General features: G+C 44.5%; 1 protein-coding gene across 1 annotated transcript in view; it reads right to left on the bottom strand.

Annotated features, from left to right (window-relative positions):
• Window positions 1–19,923, bottom strand: part of CLPB (ClpB family mitochondrial disaggregase) — a 275,007-nt gene that overhangs the window by 189,195 nt on the left and 65,889 nt on the right. Inside the window, exon 4 of the mRNA XM_074400970.1 lies at window positions 12,384–12,492. The gene's annotated coding sequence lies outside the window, so the exon portion shown is untranslated. The remainder of the gene's footprint in view (window positions 1–12,383; window positions 12,493–19,923) is intronic.

The following is a 19,923-nucleotide window of genomic DNA, read 5'->3' as shown; positions in this document are numbered from 1 at the left end:
AGATGTGTGTTTTTGGAATCTAGTCACTGCTCTACGAGGAAGTTGGAGCTGACCCATGGTGAAGCCTGTGTGGAGAGAACTGAGGACCTCAGCCTAGAGCCTTAGCTAAGCTCTTAGGTGACAGCCAGCCCCAGCTTGCCAGCCATCTTGGAAGGGGATTCTCCAGGCCCAGTCAAACCACTCCAGCTAATGCTGTGTGTACAGAGATGAATCAGCCCCATCAAACACTGCCCAGATTGCAGATTCCTGAGCAAAATACGTGATTATTGTCATTCTAAGTCATTAAGCTCTGGGTAAGGGTTTGTTACTGTCTATTGTTTGCTACACAGCGATGGATAACCACAACAGCTGCTCATGCAGTTTTCCACGAGGTGAGGAGAAGGGAGAAGATACTCGCAATAAATGTAACTGACAAAAGCCTCACATCTATGTTTTAGTCTGCTCAGGCTGCCATAATAAAATACCATAGACTGTGTGGCTTAAACAATGTATATTTATTTTCTCACAGTTCTAAAGGCTAGAAGTCCATGATTAAGCTACTAGCAAATTCAGTTCCTAATGAGGGTTCTATTCCTGGCTTGTAGATGGCTGCCTTCTTACTGCGTCCTCACATGGCCTTTCTAGAGAGACAGCGGTGGTGTCTATTCTTTTTATAAGAATTTCAGCCTTTTAAGATTAAGGCTAGTCCCTTACAACCTCACTTAACCTTTATTACCTCCTTAGAGGCCCTATCTCTAAATATAATCACACTGGGGGTTAGGGTATCAACATGGAATTTTAGGGTAGGTACAGTTCAGTCCATCCCTTCTTAGAATATAAAAAAGAATTCCTACAGACAAATGTTTTAAATAAACAAAATACTTGAACAAGCACAAGAAATCCAGATGGCCAATAAGCATATGAAAAGTGATTGATTTTGTGAGTCATTAGGGAAATACAAAATGAAAACCTGTTATAACTCCACACCCACCAAAATGGACAAACGTTGAAAAATGTGACAACATCAAATAATAGCCCCAACTAAAGCTGCTGCTGTACCATATTGTATCTTTGTTGAAATGGATCAATGCAGTCTCTGGCATTTGGCATGTGGCTGCTGATCTTTCAAATGTGTTATTTTCTGTCACTGTCACTAAAAGCAGTTTACATGTACAGGAGAAGTTCATCAATACATGTTCACCATCTTGTCCCATAACTATATCATTTCTCCTGCGCTCTGTCACAGCATAGTCCACAGGGGCCTTGATCTTTATGTTTTGGTTCACTATAGCGATGGAATCATGCTGATTAGACCTGGACAACAGAAAGTGTCAAATATTCTCTATGCCCCAGTATGACAAATGCATGCCAGAAAGTGGGGAATAAACCCTATAAGAAGTCACGGGTCTGCCACATTGGTGAAATTTTTAGGAATTCAATGATCTGAGGAATTCTAGGACATTCTTCTAAAATAAATGTCAAGTTACTGCATCTCATAAACCCATATCACTAGGGAAGAGGTAGTGTTTTGGGGGCCTCTTGGGGGGCCTCTTTGGATTTGGGGGGCCTTGATATACATTACATTTAGAATTACCGTTTTGACCTATTTATCAAATGACTAGGAAGGATGCTAGTTTCAAGTGGAGCTCAGAGAAATACAGGGCCTTACAGCAAATCCAGGCTACAGTGGAAGCTGCCTTGCCATTTAGTGGGGAAATGGTATATTTGGGATCAGTCTAGAGCAGATTCTAAGTTCCAAGTAAGTTACATGAAGGAGTGGCCCAGTCTATATCACCCACCTTGGTTGCATTCACACCTCTTCCTTAATTCACACGTGCAACCTCATGGAGGTTTTCTTTACAACCAGCTGACGAAGGAGAAAAAAATGGGGGATGGTTATAGATGGGGGGACTCAGTATGTTTTTGTAACCAAAGCTGGACAGCTGCCACACTAATGCTTCACTAGGAGGGACCCTAAAAGAAAGTGTAGTGAATAGGACACTTGGTTGTCACTTTGAATAGAGGGAAAGTAGTTTGAGGTAAGAATACACATAAACCCCTGGGCAGTGGAGAATGATTTAGCTGGTTGCCCAGGATTCTGGAAAGGTCAAGACTGGAGAATTTGAGACAAGCTGGTGTAGGGGAAGAATCATGTGGCTGGATATTTGGAAGCAGATACAAAGTGAAGTGAAAGGACCATTTCTAATGGAGGGGGATGCGATTCTCCCTTTCTGAAACTGATGGCTGCTCTCGAAATGTTTGCCTTTCCTGCCTTAAGTGCGTTTCCCAACACTATTATCCCAAAGACTTGGACTTAGAGAATGCCTGATCAGCTCACATGGGATCTCATAAGATGTTGCCCGAGACCAGAGGATCCATTTTATGGCAAAGGAGGTGCATAACAGCAATCACAACAACCACTGGTTCTACCGTATATTTTATACGTGAAAGCAGCTGGCAAACAGAATGGTGAGATGGCCTGTGAAAGGCTCATGTAAGGTGCCAACTTGAGGACAGTGTTTTGGGGGTGGAGTCCTGTCCTCCAGGGTGAAGTGTACTTACTAAACCAATAGCCAATACACAAAGACGGAAGATTGGCCCCTCTCATCATCACTTCTAGTAACCAACCCCCAAATATTCGCTCATCCCCTCAACCCTGGGCTGCTGGATTTAAGGTCCTGGTTCTCTGGGAGGAGGACTTTTCCACTAGGGGACGCAATAAAGCCTCCACTCAATCTGAACCTGTAACTGTGATCCGGTCACTTTGAGTTCCTTATGCTTGTGGACCAGCAGGCACTAAAAGTTATACTGACAGCCATAGTTGACCCTAATTATCATAATGACCGAAGGTAGCTGCCAGTGATGAGGATCCTGAAAAAAACGTCTAGAATGCTGGGATTCTATGGCGTTTCTCAGTAATGCCAAGCCTAATAATAACTGTGAACGAGCAATTGCAGCAACCACCACCTGACAAAGGCAAGGCAACCAAGAGCTCAGACTCCCGAGAGATGATCTGAGTCCTCCTGCCAGGCCGGCAAACTAGACAAGATGCAGTGCTAGAATGGGGGTGGAGGGGAGGGCATGGTAGAGAAGAAAGATAATGTCAATTACCATTTTGGGTAACCAGTGGGATTGTAGCTTGGCTCAGTAATCCCTATACATGAAATCTTTATCTTTTTCACCTACTCCAACTTAAATCCAAAGGAGTAACAGAATGGGCTACAAAGGGATCTCAGTGGCACAAGAAGTGACCAGTGTCTATGGTGCCCTGTGTCACATCTCCTTAGCTTCCCTTTGACTTTGGCTATTACTGTGATTGACAGTTCTTTGTGACTGCAAACTCATCTTGTGCTGATCATTCCCACCTCAAGCAGAAATCTGTTTGCATCCTCATTTAATGTTTCATTTTAAAAATATATTTAAATGACCAAAACCTAGTGGTAATTAAGATTTGCTTTTCAAATGGAGAATAGCTAGCGGAAAAGGGCATGATTTTACTCCAAACTCCAAAGGGTCTGCACTGTGATTCTCCTACTGGGGCGTGGCAAAGGCTCCCCATACAATTTCTCTTTCTTTTACAGACACTTCCCATACCATGGTGTTTGCTGGGACTCAAGACCCAAGTGACAAGGAAGCTTGAATAACTTAGACCTGTGGCAGAGATTTCTCTTGCTTTGGGTCCTACACAAGACTGTAAAACCTGGCCAGGTGTAGTGGCTCACACGTGTAATCCAGCACTTTGGGAAGTCAAGATTCCAGGGAGAATCACTCGAGGTCAGAAATTCGAGACCAGCCTGGCCAACATGGCAAAACCCCTTCTCTACTAAAAATACAAAAATTAGCCAGGCATGGTGGTGCACACCTGTAAACCCAGCTACTTGGGAGGCTGAGGCACAAGAATCACTTGAACCTGGGAGGCAGAAGTTGCAGTGAGCTGAGATCATGCCACTGCACTGCACTCCAGCCTGGGTGATGGAGTTAGAGAGACTCTGTCTAAAACAACAACAAAACTGTAAACCTTATAGATTCCTTGGTGAATGGATTGGAGTGACAAGTTCAAATATAGAATATGTTGCCTCCGAAATCCAAACGAGCCTACGAAACACTGTGCCTCTTTATTCATAGTGGACAATGGAAGGCGAAGCAACCTGTCTCTCATTTTAAAGCTATCATCAGCATGCTGCAGGCTGGGGACCCCTAGAAACTTCCCTATGTGTCAGGTCCCTGAATTTTCACAGGGTTTATTGGCCAGTTTCTGAAATGCATCTGTTCTACTAAAGTATGTGGGATGCTTGATACTTCTTTCTCACCAGGTCCAATTAGCATAATATTATCAGTGCGTTGGAGCAGCGCAATGTTCTGTGGGTTATCAAGGTAATCGAGGCCCCTTCCGGCTATACTGTACCAGAGTGAAGAAGGTTAACATAACCCTGAGGAAAAACAGTGAAGGAATACAGCTGTCAGGCCACACAAAGGCAGTTCGATTTTGAATGAAAAAGAAAACACTTCCTAGAGGCCGGAGGCTATATTGATTTGTTCTGTTAAAGTTACCACATCCAGGTTTCGGGTCTAATTGGATTCCCTACCTGATTACATTTATAATAATCTATAGTCATGTTCCAAGTTCATCAGATTCTGCATCTGCCAAAAGGACAAATTAAATAGGATTGTGGAAGGAATACTACCTTGCATCTTTCACGCACTGGTGGTGGTGTTAAGCATTGCAATTTTCTCAGGAATGCATTACTCTTGTGCTGCTGGATGGGATTTTTTTTCGAGACAGAGTCTTGCTCTGTCGCTAGCCTGGAGTGCAGTAGCATGATCTCGGCTCACTGCAACCTCCACCTCCCAGGTTCAAGCAATTCCCCTGCCTCAGCCTCCCCAGTAGCTGGGACTACAGGTGCATGCCACCATGTCCAGCTTTTTTTTTGTATTTTTAGTAGAGATGGGGTTTCACCATGTTGGCCAGGATGATCTTGATCTCCTGACCTCGTGATCCACCCACCTCAGCCTTTTTTTTTTTTGAGACAGATCCACCAAGCCTGGCCTTTTTTTTTTTTTGAGACAGAGTTTCATTTTTATTGCCCAGGCTGGAGTGCAGTGGCGCAATCTCGGCTCACTGCAACCTCTGCCTCCCAGGATTAAGTGATTCTCCTGCCCCAGCCTCCCTAGTAGCTGGGATTACAGGCGTCTGCCACCACACCCAGCTAATTTTTGTATTTTTAGTAGGGACAGGTTTTTGCCATGTTAGCCAGGCTGTTCTCAAACTCCTGACCTCAGGTGATCTACCTGCCTTGGCCTCCCAAAGTGCTGGGACTACAGGTGTGAGCCACCATGCTGGTCTGGGATGGTTTTTTTCTGCCTTAATAGCTAGAATACACAGGCCTGGGTGGCTACAAGGTGATAGAAGCATTGCCCCTGAACACCATTTCTCTCAATGACCCACTTGTGGAATTCATGTTTCCTGTAGTCGTAGGTACTGAGAAGAACTGCTCATGTGTGCTTCCACCTGGGAACTGGAAGCTGTGGTCATGTTTGGCCACTCTGGGCTCCTCAAGCCAGAGGATCAGCAGACAAAGAATTTCTGTACTGGCAGGAGTAGTCGATCCTGAGTCAACATCAATATCAGGGGTTGCCATTTCATAAGGGAGAAAGAAAGAGCTCCCAGCCTGGGAAACACAGTGAGACCCCTGTCTCTATAAAACATTTTTTCAAAATTATCCAGGCATGCTGATGTGGGCCTGTAGTCCTGGCTACTCAGGAGGTTGAGGCCAAAGGGTCACTTGAGCCTATGAGTTTGAGGTCACAGTGAACTATGATCACATCACTGTACTCCAGCTTGGGCAACAGAGTGAGATCCCATATAAGAAAGACAGAGAGAGAGAGAGAGAGAGGAAGGAAGGAAGGAGGAAGGGAAAGAGAAAGAGAGAGAGAGAGAGGGAAGTAAATAAAGAAAGAAGGAAGGGAAGGAAGGAAAGAAAGAAAGAAAGAAAGAAAGAAAGAAAGAAAGAAAGAAAAAGAAAGAGGGGGAAAGGAAGGAAGGAAGGAAGGAGCATGTTTGGAACTTGGGGGATTTGCTGGGGCATTTCTCGGTGCTTCTCTGCCCAGTGAGAACTGTGAGTGGTTAACTGCAGCAACCATAGCCTGACAAAAGCAAGGCCAGAGGTCTGAAGGTTTAGGTCATTTCACCAGGTCAGTGACCCAGACCAGCCAAAGTGCTGACTGAGGGTGAGGAAAACCTGGGATGGTTGGTAGAGGTGCAACATGAGATTATCAGTTATGGCCCTGGATATCAATTACAACCAGCTGTAATAATGAGATTTAACTTGGTTTTCTAATTCCTTTTTTGGGAGATTGGAATTGCCCATCAGCTTGAAGAACTGGGTTTAAAATTCCCTTCTAAGGAAAAGTGAGAGCATCATTTTTTTTCTCATGCAAGATTCCGAAATGAATGGGTCTGAGCAGATCTGTGTGCAGCAACGGATGGATGTGCAAGACCCAGTTTCTCTGCACCCCAGATATGCTGAACCTGACTTTTGCCCTCTTCTTCCCTGAGGCCTGAGCCTCTTGCCCTATTTTCTGGCTGGATTGACCCTGGGGATGGCTCATTCCATTCCAGTGGTCATGGGCGTCACTCTGGCTGCCTCGGCAGTCCCTCGGGGTTGGACAAGGCTTCAGCACAGCTTCTGTCATAGCCACTGCCATAGTTGCTGTGGCAGCTCCGATACCACATCCAACCTGACTGGACCCATGGGGGCTCTGGCTTCCCCTGAGACTTCCCAGAGTGGTCAACACACAACCTGCAAACCATAGGGAATTAAAGCTCCCCCGGGATGATTTTGACCAAAGAGAACGCCAGAAGGCCTGAGAAGGAGTTGAATGGCCTCTTCATGCCTCTCTGGGTTGTGTTTAGCCATGGTCCTCTGTCCTCCCTGGAGGAGCCCAGTGTGCTCCGCAGTTGGATAGTCTTGGAAGACGTTGCCAGCTCTACGGCGCACGTTGTGGCTGCTCTCCCAACTTCCCTGCCTGACTGTTCCTTTCCCTCATTCTTGCTTCTTTCTCAGTAAAGCATCAGCACATTTGCTTTGCCTCAGGCTGACTCCGTGTTCCAGGGACCCTGGCCAGGAAAGAGGTGTGTTCAGAGAATGGGATATTTGAAACTCAACTCGTGATGGGATTGAGGTGATTGTGATGACAAGACCTAGAATATGACCATGGACGGGAATCACATAGGTGGAATGGATGACCAGTTCACTGGAGAAGAGAGAATCATGGAACCTGGAGTCCAGATTCCTGGAATAATCATCCATGTGGGTATGGAAATCTTTAGGAATGTTGGCGGGGATGATCCAGGACCTAAACTCTTCAAAGCATGGGGGAAGGTGGCAGAGATGCCCGCAGGCAGAGGGACTGTGGATTGTGGATACTGAGTCTGAAAGAGAGAGGGCATCTGGGATAGCGACAGGAAACAAGAACATCTAACTCACACCCAGGCCCAGTGTTACCAGGGCTGCCGGAGAGCAAGCAACCGCCTCGGAAGAGGACTGCAGAGAAAGAAGTATCCTTAGAGCATGAGGATGAAGAGAACTTTTTTTTTTTTTTTTTTTGAGACAGAGTCTCACTCTGTCACCAGGCCCCAGGCTGTAGCGCAGTGGCATGATCTCAGCTCACTGCAACCTCTGCCTCCCAGGTTCAAGCAATTCTCCTGCCTTAGCCTCCCAAGTAGCTGGAACTACAGGTGCGCACCACCATGCCCAGCTAATTTTTTGTATTTTTATTTTAGTAGAGACGGGTTTCACCGTGTTGGCCTGAATGGTCTCAATCTCTTGACTTGGTGATCTGCCCGCCTCGGCTTCTCAAAGTGCTGGGATTACAGGCGTGAGCCACTGCGCCCAGCCGAAGAGAACATTTTGGAATGAGGGCTGGGGTGCAGAATGCTCTGCTGATGAGTAACCTTGAGCTCCAGAGTGCACGGTGGAAAGGTTTTGGGAGATGAGCTGTGGCAGATGGCGTTAAAAGGCAATACATAAGCTGAATTGGGATTCGAGGTGGGGAATGAGGAATGATGCGTTGGCTACATGCACAATGCTGAAGGTCCTAGTGAGGACCTTCATCCAACAGTCCCCAGGTACAGAGTGACAGAGCGGCTGCAAGTGTTCAGGGAAGTGGGAGTGTGAGCTCTTGTCCAGAGTGTTCCCGTTCAGGGCTTCCCACTCAGCCCTGCTGAGAGAGGCGGGGAGTCCCGCAGGCATGGGGGATGTGTCCTGCTCTGAATGCACGAGCTCCTCCCTCCTCCCTTCTGTGGACAGGGAGGCCTCCAGGACAACACATGTCACCTCTAATTCTAGCGGAGCCAGCACACTAGCCTCTGCCGGTCACGATCACACAAACACTGAGTGAGGTCTCATTCAGTTATGCTGGGCTGTCTGCTTTTTCGTTGTCTTTTGGTTGTGTGTTTAGCAAGGGACTGTCCTTTGCTTGCACTTGGTACATGTCTACTTATTTCTAAGACACATTACACTTAGACAGACTTTCCTATTCTTCTATTTTTCTTTTCATTCTCTCACCTATTTTATATAACTCTTTGATTCTTTACCTTCTTAAGAAAAGGAGTCTATTTTTAATTTCTTGACATTTCTCCTATTCTCTTTTGCTGTGACACCAACTCCTTTTACCTGAACTGACTTTGCACTTGTTTGAGCTCATTCAGCCTGACACTGCCAGCCCAGACAGTTTCCCACTTTTTCCAAGAGATGTACAAACCTCCACCTTCCTCTGGGCCCACTCTTCAGAAGGATTTGTGACCTCTACACGATAACCTGAGCTTACTGGGTTTGTGCTTTTTATTACTATTAACTAATCTTGATACCTTTGCTTCTTCCATCCTAGTAGACTTGCTCTCTGTTCAGTATTGCCTAGCTAATGTTTCTCCACCTTTTACTTACATTTTCCATCTTCCATTGCACTGAAAGATCCACAAAATTACTTTCACTTTCTACAAGTATACCCCCACCTTCTACAAGTACACTCTTACTTTAAAAAATACTTTTGGCCAGGTGCGGTGGCTTACGCCTGTACTCCCAGAACTTTGAGAGGCTGAGGTGGGCGGATCACCTGAGATCAGGAGTTCAAGACCATCCTGGCCAACATGATGAAACCCCATCTCTACTAAAAATACAAAAAATTAGCCAGGAGTGCTGGTGTGCACCTGTAGTCCCAGCTCCTTAGGAGGCCGAGGCAGCAGAATTGCTTGAATCCAGGAGGTGGAGGTTGCATTGAACCCAGATTGCACCATTGCACTCCAGCCTGGGTGACAGAGAAAGACTCTTTCTCAAAACAAAAACAAAAACAAACAAAAACAAAAAAAAACCCACCAAAAGCCAAAAAACAACTTTCCATGTTTGACGTGTATCTTTCTAAGATTTTTTTCTCCCCAAACCTACTCCTAAATTTTATTTTCTGGGGTACGACCAAAGTACCAGTGTAAGACCCACATAGTTTGGGCTGATCAATACAAAATTTTAAACTAATAATATTGCAAGCTAGTGTGCACATTATTACTACTTTTTCTTTTTACTTGTGTTTTTATTTTTTGAGGCAGAGTCTCACTGTGTTGCTTAGGCTGGAGTGCAGTGGCACGATCACTTCCTGGGCTCAAGCAATCCTCCTGCCTCAGTCTCCCAAGAAGCTGGGACTACAAGAGTGTGCCACTGCGTCAGGCCATCACTAGCTTTTAGTTCCCTTTGTGAAGGCTTCCTTCTATTTAGGATACTTGTGAACTCACAGTTCTTTCAATAGACTCAATTCTTTCTGATTCACTGTGGTCATTTTTTCCGTCTCTGGAGTTTATGTGGTCACTCTTTGGCTACTCACAACTCTGCTTTCTTGAATGACAGGATGTTCCAGGCTCAGTATGAAATGCTTTCTACCTCAAAAGGTGGAATCAGACTGGGTGTGGTAGCTAACGCCTGTAAATCCAAGCACTTTGGGAGGCTGAGGTGGGCGGATCATCTGAGGTTGGGAGTTCAAGACCAGCCTGACCAACATGGAGAAACCCTGTCTCTACTAAAAAAAAAAAAAAAAAATACAAAATTAGCCAGGTGTGGTGGTGCATGCCTGTAATCCCAGCTACTCCAGAGGCTGAGGTGGGAGAATCGGTTGAATCCAGGAGGCAGAGGTTGTAGTGAGCTGAGATCATGCCATTGTACTCCAGCCTGGGCAATGAGAGCAAAACTCCATCTCAAAAAGAATATAAATAAAAATAAAAAGGTGGAATCAGTTTTTTCCCTAGAATCTTAGTCCTTCTTCTAAGAGAAAAATATTAGAGCCAAAATTTGGGACCTAGGCTGGTGCCACTCATTAACCAGGGGAAGGCAGATCAATACTGGAGTATTCTTAGGTCACTTTGATGACCTAGCGTGCATTTTTTTGTTTCTCCCCCACTCTCCCTTTTATGTAAGGAGTCATGAGTACATCCTATCATGTGTCTATGTCATATCATGCTCCAAGCTACCACTACCTTTATCAAGGTTATTGTTACTTTTCTCTAATCTGAGATATTAAATCTCCCTCCTGTTTTCAGCTGATAATTTTTACATTTTCTCACCAACACTGATGTAAACAGCTCTCAAAGCAAGCCACGTTTTCATTAGTTTTATTCCCCTAGTTTATAAGACTCCAATTCATTTTCTTTTTTAACCTCAGCTGAAGCATCCTCGGGCTACCAAGTGTGCACATCCAGATGATCAGATTCATAATCATCGGTTGTACATCAGTTATCCAAAAGGAAAAAGAAACGCCAAGCTTCCCAGACCAGTCTCAAAGCGAGTACCAAACGCTTATAAGGGCCACATAGACAAATACCATTGCTCACAGTTTCATTCCAATTTCTCCTCTAGTTTTCTGCATCTGGACCTTACCGTTTAAATCGATTTTCCTTCCCTTTAATTTTTCCCTCTTTTACTTGGTGCTCAAAAAAAATCTTTTTCTCACAGGATTGGAGGTCAAAGCAGCTTTGTTTTGTTTTTAGTGATTTTGGAACCATACTCCATTTTCTCAAGGTCCTGGGGTACATATCTTTTACTCTCCTTCCTCGTCCTCCCAATATGCTTGTAACATTGTTTGAGGTGCCTTATCTATTATTTCTGTAACTTTAAATGCTAACTTACACCTTTATTTCTTGTTTCATTGCTTATAGGCTGTCTCTTGACCCCAGGTTTTTAAGATATTGGTGCTCTTGTTCTTTATTTACTCTTCCTTTTACCTCCCCCCTCTGTTTCTATCATCTGTACTTTTAGGTTGATATCGTCAAAGTGAAAAACACTGATATTGCTTGATGATACTATGTCACATAAAGATAAATGAAATACAATAAAAATATTATTATTCTTTTCTTTTGCCATAATACATTCTGTTCAATCTAAGTTAAAAATCAATATGAAAATGCATACAATCTATTTTAGTTCAGAATATTTTCATTGTAAGCAAAAAGTGGAGATAGGCTCACGCAACAGAAAAGTCCCAGATTAGGGCTGGCTACAGTTGTGACCGAGATGGCAGCTTGTGAAACATAATCAGGACATGGAGCCCCTGACCTTGGGCTCTGCTCCCAGTGTATGTTGGTCTGATTCTCAGTGAGAGTCTCTCTCCTCTGTGGTTTTGACATGACTGTTGGCAACTTCTGGGGGCTACATCATTCCAGGTTCATGTCCAGCAGGAAAGTGTAAACATCTGTGCCTCAACTTTTCCATCTAAAGTCCTAAGACTCCCTGTGATGGGATATACTGGGGTGAGTACTGCCTCTTAACCAGTCAGGTCATTGGTGAGTGCTTTGTGTTGTTTATCTTCAGCCTGGCTTATATGGGCCACCCTTAGGCTTGAGAGCAGAGCCCCACTTAAATCAAATGGCTGATTGGAGAAGGGCCTTGAGCTAACTGGGGAATAGATATCATGTAATTCTCCATTTCCTTATAATTTTCCCTCAACCCTAACTTCCTTCAACCCCAATGCCCATCTCCCCTCCCCTCATATATATCAATTCTCGTAAACAGAACTCTGGGAGAAAGTTTCAGGTGCCACACTTCAAATTTCTTCTTCTCCTTCTCCTCCTCCTCCCCATTCACCTCTTTTCCCCCTCTCCCCCTCCTTTTCCTTCTCCTTCTTCTTCTTTTTTGAGACAGAGGTCTTGCTCTGTCACCCAGACTGGAGTGCAGAGGTGCAATCATGGCTCACTGCAGCCTCAACTTCCCAGGCTTCAGCAATCCTCCTACTTCAGCCTCCAGAGTAGCTGGGACTACAGATATGGGCCACCGTGCCTGGCTAATTTTTGTATTTTTGGTAGAGATGGGGTTTCACCATGTTGCTCAGGCTGGTGTCAAACTCCTGAGCTCAAACGATCCACCTACCTCAGTCTCCCAAAGTGCTGGGATTACAGGCGTGCGCCATAGCGCCTGGTGACACCTCCAGTTTCTGAGTAGGTAGGCTCTCCTGAGAGATTCATCTCCTGAGCACTTCCTGGAATGGATACAGAGAAGAGGAGAGAATGGTACTGTAGATTCATCAGGAAAGGATTTTGAAGCAATTTTGTGGAAATGAAAGACAATGGTTTTTCAGAAGGGAAAAAGGCTTTCATTCATTACTTCCTTAACTTTCTCTAAATTCTCTAGGAGATCAAATTTCTTACCATATTCTCCAGCTCTCTCCCTGCTGGAGTCCTCCACCCTCCTGCTCCAATCTGGATTGGTTGCCTACTGAGATTTCCCTTCATTAGCCTACTGGCTTCAATCTCAAGTCTGCATCTTTGTTGTTTTATGTTGAGAAATGCTAAGCATATGGTTGCTGAGAAATGCTGAGTGTATGATAGAATATATTACTTGGGACATTCTAAAGCAGCAGGACAATATATAACTATCATACACTGGTTAAAGCAATTCTTGAAGCACGGCATATGTGACCCTGCCCCCATGGCTCCCTTGTGGAGAATACTTTTTAGTTTGTCTGTGACCAATGATAAGCGGGCACCAGCTGCCTACTTGGTATATTTTTGTGTTATGAGAAAATAATGAGAAAATACTGAACATCTGTTTGTTAATAATCACCTGTTCAGAGAGAATAAATGCATGGGTCAAAGTCTGCTCAAGCCCTCAGCCCAGAATGCTGCCAGCCCCCTGAGGCTTTCAGCTTGGAAGGCTGTTGGCCCCTGGATAGTCTCATTTTGCTGTTCTAACTGAGTGTCTGGGTGTCTGCTTCTCAATTCCTTCAGTGCCACCTGGGTGGGGGTTTCTACTGCTGAGCTGGTTCTTGGTAGGTTTACTCACTAGGTTTTTTTTTTTTTTTTTTTTTTTTTAGATAGTCTAGCTCTGTCGCCCAGGCTGGAGTGCAGTGGTATGATATCGACTCACTGCAACCTCCGCCCTTCCAGGTTCAAGGGATTCTTCTGCCTCAGTCTCCTGGGTAGCTGGGATTACAGGTGCATGCCACCATGCCTGGCTAATTTTTGTTTTCAGTAGAGACTGGGTTTCACCATATTGGCCAGGCTGGTCTCAAACTCCTGACCTTGTGATCCACCTGCCTCGGCCTCCCAAAGTGCTGGGATTACAGGCGTGAGCCAGCGTACCCGGCCATTCATTTGTTTTATTGGAGCTTATCTTCAAGTAACTTCCTCCTAGGGGTTACGTTGGAGGTAAAAATTCTGATTCCTTGTTTGTCTAAAAATATCTTTAGTCTACCTTCACACTTGACAGAAAATTTGGCAGAACATGAAATTAAAATTGAAAACCTTTCCCCTGGGAACTTAAAGGCATTAATTCCATTGTCTTAGCACCTAGGACTACAGATTAGCAGTTCCATGTGAGTCTAATTCCCAAGTTTAATTTGAAAGTCACCTTTCGTTTTTCTATCTTTGGAATTTTTTAGTCTCCTCTTTTTTCGTGGAGTTCTGAAATTTCACAATGATTTATCAAGATGCGAGTCTCTTTTATTCACGTGCTTGGAACTTGATAGACCCTTTTCGTCTGGTGATCTGTGTCCTTTAGTTGTGGTCAATTCTCCTCTGGTATCTCCGATAATTTCTCACTCCTTGTTTTACCCATTTGTAATTTCTAGAGTTTCTGTATTATGATGTTGCTAATCTTTTTTTCTCATGTTTTCTATTGTACAGTACTTCTATTGCATTATTTATTTCACCAATATTCTTTTCTTTTTTTCTTTTTGAGACAGAATCTCACTCTGTCACCCAGGCTGGAGTTCAGTGGCATGATCTCAGCTCACTGCAACCTCCATCTCCTGAGAGGCTGGGATTACAGACGTGTGCCACTACTTCTGGCTAATTTTTATATTTTTAGTAGAGATGGGATTTCACCATGTTGGCCAGGCTGGTCTTGAAATCCTGATCTTAGATGACCTGCCTGCCTTGGCCTCCCAAAGAGCTAGGATTACAGGTGTGAGCCACCATGCCTGGCCAGTGATATCTTTAGATCCCAGCAGCTGGTGGTTCTTTTTCATAGCCTCTTGTTCTTGTTTTTCTTTGTCTTGTTTTTTATTTTAGAGACAGGGTCTCACTCTGTTGCCCAGGCTGGAGTGCAGTGACACAAACATATTCACTGCAGTCTTGACCTCCTAGGCTCAAGCAGGTCTTCCAAGGAACTGGGACTACATGAGTGCACCACCAGGCTCGACAATTTAAAAAAATTTTTTTTTAGCAGCTACAGGGTCTCCCTATGTTGCCCAGGCTGGTCTTGAACTCCTGGGCTCAAGCAATCTTCTTGCCTCAGCCTCCCAAAGTACTAGAATTAGTGCTAGCATAAGCTACCCACCCTCAGCCTTGTTCTTGTTTTTCATAGCCTCTTGGTTACTCTGTTTCATCTTGCAGGCTTTCAGATGCCTGGGAATACTTCATTTATTTTTAAGAATGAGCCATAAATACCCAACTGGGACTCTATGAGCATGTATTGGGCTCGTTTATTAGAGGGATTTGTTCTAGGCTGACCCAGTAACCAGCTAGCTAGAGTGCAGATGTTAGAGAAGCATATTCTAAATATTTGTTTGAGAGACAGATGCCTGCCTGCAAGGGTTTCTGTGTGTAGGTGGGGCAGGAGCAGGTGCAAGAAGGGCACCATGTTCTATCTATAGAACATCAAATTATTTCCCAGTTTCATGGGCAAGTCGACTTTCTTCCTGTGGCTGTCCTAGCATTTCTGAGTCTTAGGGTTCTAAGGAGGTGAGGAGTTCAATACCAGCCTGGCCAATATGGTGAAACCCCATCTCTCAAAAACAAACAAACAAACAAACAAACAAACAAACAAACAAACAAAAAACAAAAATTAGCCAGATGTGGTGGCGTGCACCTGTAGTCCCAGCTACTTGGGAGGCTGAGGCAGAAGAGTCGCTTGAACCCAGGAGGCAGAAGTTGCAGTGATCCGAGATTGCATCACTGCATTCCAGCCTGGGCAACAGAGAGAGCTGGTTTCTCAACTCTGTTCCCCACACCCTTTTGCATATTCCAGGCTGCAGCTTCTAGCACCTGCTTTACCTGTAACTATTTCTTCATCCACTTTCTTTCTTTTCAAAATGCATTGAAATTTCTTTTACACTGATGTGCTCTCTCTTATTTTTTCTTTGCTGTGGGCTTATAACTTTTTAAATATATTTTTTCTTTTTTGTTTTTTTGAGATGGAGTCTCTCTCTGCCACCTAGGCTGGAGTGCAATGGCATGATCTGGGCTTACAGCAACCCCTGCCTCCTGGGTTCAAGTAATTCTCCTGCTTCCTCCTCCTGAGTAGCTGGGATTACAGGCACCTGCTACCACACCCGGCTAATTATAGCAGAGGTGGGGTTTCACCATGATGGTCAGGCTAGTCTTGAACTCCTGAGCTCAAGTGATTTGCTTGCCTTGGCCTCCCAAAGTGCTGGGATTACAGGCATGAGCCACTGCGCCCGGCCTTAAATTTTATTTTCTATCATGGTTCTTATGTGGGCAAAGGCACAAACATGTGTTTTTTTTTCTTGAACTAGAAGTCAAAAGATTATTATTTTTTTTGAGATGGAGCTTTGCTCTTGTTACCCAGGCTGGAGTGCCCAGAGTGCAATGGCGTGATCTTGGCTCACTGCAACCTCCGCCTCCTGGTTCAAGCAATTCTCCTGCCTCAGCCTCCCGAGTGGCTGGGACTACAGGCGTGCACCACCATGCCCAGCTAATTTTTGTATTTTTAGTAGAGACAGGGTTTCACCATGTTGACCAGGATGGTCTTGATCTCTTGACCTTGTGATCCACCCGCCTTGGCCTCCCAAAGTGCTGGGATTATAGGTGTGAGCTACCGCGCCTGGCTTAAAAGATTATTGTATATAAAGACTAAAAGAATATAATAGAAAAGGACTCTAACCATTTAGTACCACCTAGCTTCTGAGAGGGAAACCCTGTGCATGCTTCATTCTGAGATGGCTGTGACTGTGAACATGCTGTTCATGGCTACACCGGGGCCATCGTGCCACTCTATATGTCTTCATTTTCCCTATCCTGAAGAAACCCATAGAAAAAGGGTTGAGATGAAAGGGTATTCCTGATAGAGTGGCTGCAACGGAAGTATCACTGGCCTGAGTTGTGACCAGTGCTCAGATATTTTACAGGATTCTCTCTATTCTTCTCTATTCCACGCTTCTATCCCACACCAATGATTCCTGAACATTTCAAGCAGAATCTGCCTCTCACTGGGCCCTTTCTCAAAGCTTTTCCATCAGAAGAGGAAAACTTATTGTTCATTGGCTTATGTCTCTTAAGAGTTAGTCATGGTCTAATCCAGGTGTGGTGGCTCACGCCTGTAATCCCAGCACTTTGGGAGGTTGAGCCAGGAAAATCACTTGAGGTCAGGAGTGTGAGATCAGCCTGACCAACATGATGAAACCCCATCTCTACCAAAAACACAAAAACTAGCCAGGCCTGGTGGCAGACGCCCGTAATGCCAGCTACTTGGGAGGCTGAGGCAGGAGAATTGCTTGAACTTGGGAGGCAGAAGTTGCAGTGAGCCAAGATCATGCCATTGCACTCCAGCCTGGGTGACATGAGTGAGACTCTATCTCAAACAACAACAAGAAAATAAATTGTCCCCCAACTTCTGTTCCCCAAATTTGGCTTAATTAGCTTGAGTTAGTTTTCATAATGTGTAAGTAAAGACTCCCAAGTCATATGGAGGTGCAAAGTTGAGAAACCCAAGAGAAACCAACTGTTAATGATTAGGTTTCGTGTGGCATATGCCTGTAATCCCAGCTATATGGGAGGCTGAGGTGGGAGGATTTCTTGAACCCAGCGGGTGGGGGTTGCAGTGAGCCAAGCTGTTGCTACTGCACTCCAGCCTGAGTGACACAGTGAGACCCTGTGTTGTAAAACAAAACAAAAAAAAGCATCAAAAAGAATTATTAGAAGAAGACAGAGGAGAGAGAGGCAGAAAACATGATGGGAACAGGATTCAAATTTCCTGACTGGATGAAGGGAATGGATACCATGTCCCTGAAACAGGTCAAAATAAACATACTCATTTGCAACAGTAATTTAAGCTGAGAAGGTTTCGATATTAAAGAGACTCAGCAACAAGCAAGATGTCAGTAATTAAGTGGACAAAAAGTGACCATCAAATGCATTTTGAAAGCAGAAGTATATTTTTGTCAAGATAAAAAAGGTCAAGAGTGGCTGGGTGCGGTGACTCACGCCTGTAATCTCAGCACTTTGGGAAGCCCAGGTGGTGGATCATTTGAGGTCAGGAGTTAGAGACCAGTCTGGCCAACATGGTGAAACCCTGTCTCTACTAAAAATACAAAAATTAGCTGGGCAGTAGTGGCATGCAGCAATAATCCTGGCTACTCAGGAGGCTGAGGCAGGAGAATTGCTTGAGCCTGGGAGGCAGAAGTTGCAGTAAGCCGAGATTGTGCCACTGCACTCCAGTCTGGGTGACAGAGTAAGACTCTGTCTTAAAAAAAAAAAAAAAAAAAAAGCCAGAGTTCCCAATTAATCAGGAAACTGGAGAATTTGTGGGGTGAATGAATAAGAAACTGGAGTCCTCCCTGAAAATGAATTTAGGGGAAGGTGAAGGAGGGCTGAGGACACAGGAAGTGGTGGTAATTAGGAGGGGGCGTGGGAATTAATAACCAAATATTCCAAGTAGGGAAGCAACATCCCTTTGGAATTCTAAAATTTAACCATAGCATGTCATTGTCCCCTGGCCCCTAGGGAAGCTCTGCTGGCTGCCTGGTCCCATGTGGTCCCTTGTCAAAATGATGAAACCCAGTTCCTCAGGACAGTTGATGAGCAGGAATATTCTACTTTCCCACCTCTCTTTCCCATCCCATTCAAGTTCCCCTGACTGTGTTAACCACCTCTTTTTCCTTTAGTTGGATTTTTGTTGGAAATAAAAACTGCAAAGTCAAGTCCTTAAAACAAATGTCCTTTGTGAGGGGTAATTCACAGTGGAAGGTCATGGTTCTGTATTTCCCTTGTCCATTTAGGCTCTGATGGGACATTCTGTTCTGTTTCTAATGATTCTGTTTCATTGAGTTAGCATGCTAGGTATGGGTGTAAAAAAGAGCACCCAGAAACTTCAAGGTGAGGCAATACTTGAGAACAGGAACCTGTCGTGTGCATCTTTGTCATTTCCTGAACCCAGCGTGGTGTCCGGCCAGGTATCAAAGGTACAAGAGCAGTGACTGCAGCATCAATGAGTATTGAGCTAGACGTGCTGACTACACCTCGCACCGGAGCTCAGGAATCACCCCCCAGCCTGGGATGTGGCGACAAAGGCCAGTGGCATGAACTTGGCTATGAGGAGAGACTGCAAAAGCTAGACACCTGAAAGTTTTGACTTTCCAGGTTTGAAACATGGAAGATGGCCAGTGATGACTAACTTCCCAATTTGTTATAAATATACATCAATAAGATGTTGATAGAAAATTACTTTTGAGAGTGAAAAGCAAGAAGCAGGCTTGAATAATAGGTACTGAGAAATTATGTGACTATTAAAATGATGACTATGTAAAAATGACACATACATATTAATGAATGAAGACAATCCCAAGAAAGACCACATCGACGCTAAAGTAGTTTTAGTGACAGCGTGAAGCAATTTTAAGTGAAATTCTAATTAATTTTTATAATGTCAGAAATGTAATTTTTTTTTTTTAGATGGGATTTCGCCCTTATTGCCCAGGCTGGAAGTGCAATGGCATGATCACAGTAATGTCTGCCTCCTGGATTTAAGCCTGCCTTAAATTCTCCTGCCTCAGCCTCTTGAGTAGCTGGGATTATAGGCACCCACCACCACACCTGGCTAATTTTTGTATTGTTAGTAGAAACGGTGTTTCACCACGTTGGCCAGGGTGGCCTCAAACTCCTGACTTCAGGTGATATACCTGCCTCCACCTCCCCAAGTGCTGGGATTACACGCCCAGCCCATAAATGTAATCTTAAATGTTCAAAGAGAAAAAAAGACTACTGAACTTTAGCATTGCATGTAGTGCACAGATACGAACTTGGAAACAGCACATGAGCAAACACATTCCGAACTGCTACTCCTTCTAGATTTCCCTACAGGCTCTGAACTGTGGGTAGCATATTTCCTTTCCATTTGTCACGTCTTTCTCCCATATCATTTTGAAGATGAAATATTGTATTGGGCATATCAAGTTTAGACAGAGATCCTGTTCCACGATCTTGGGAGTTAGGTGGAGAATATTTTGTAACCTGCCAGGGACAGTTGGAACACAGGCAAGATTATCATCTTCAATTTCCTGTTTTCCTGTGTCTTTGTCCAGTTGGTTCTGGACCACCTAATTTCTCCTCCCTTTAGTCACAACACACATTAATGAACACAAATAGATGCTTAGGCAGCTGCTGCCAGCTTTACACATTCAGTGTCTGATCTGATGGAGCTCTGCTGGAATGCTCCGCTATGTTTAAGTATC

This window comes from Saimiri boliviensis, chromosome 6, assembly GCF_048565385.1.
Source record: "Saimiri boliviensis isolate mSaiBol1 chromosome 6, mSaiBol1.pri, whole genome shotgun sequence".
NCBI lineage: Eukaryota > Metazoa > Chordata > Mammalia > Primates > Cebidae > Saimiri > Saimiri boliviensis.
Note: the sequence above shows the minus strand (reverse complement) of the source record. Positions and strands in the feature narration are given on the sequence as shown.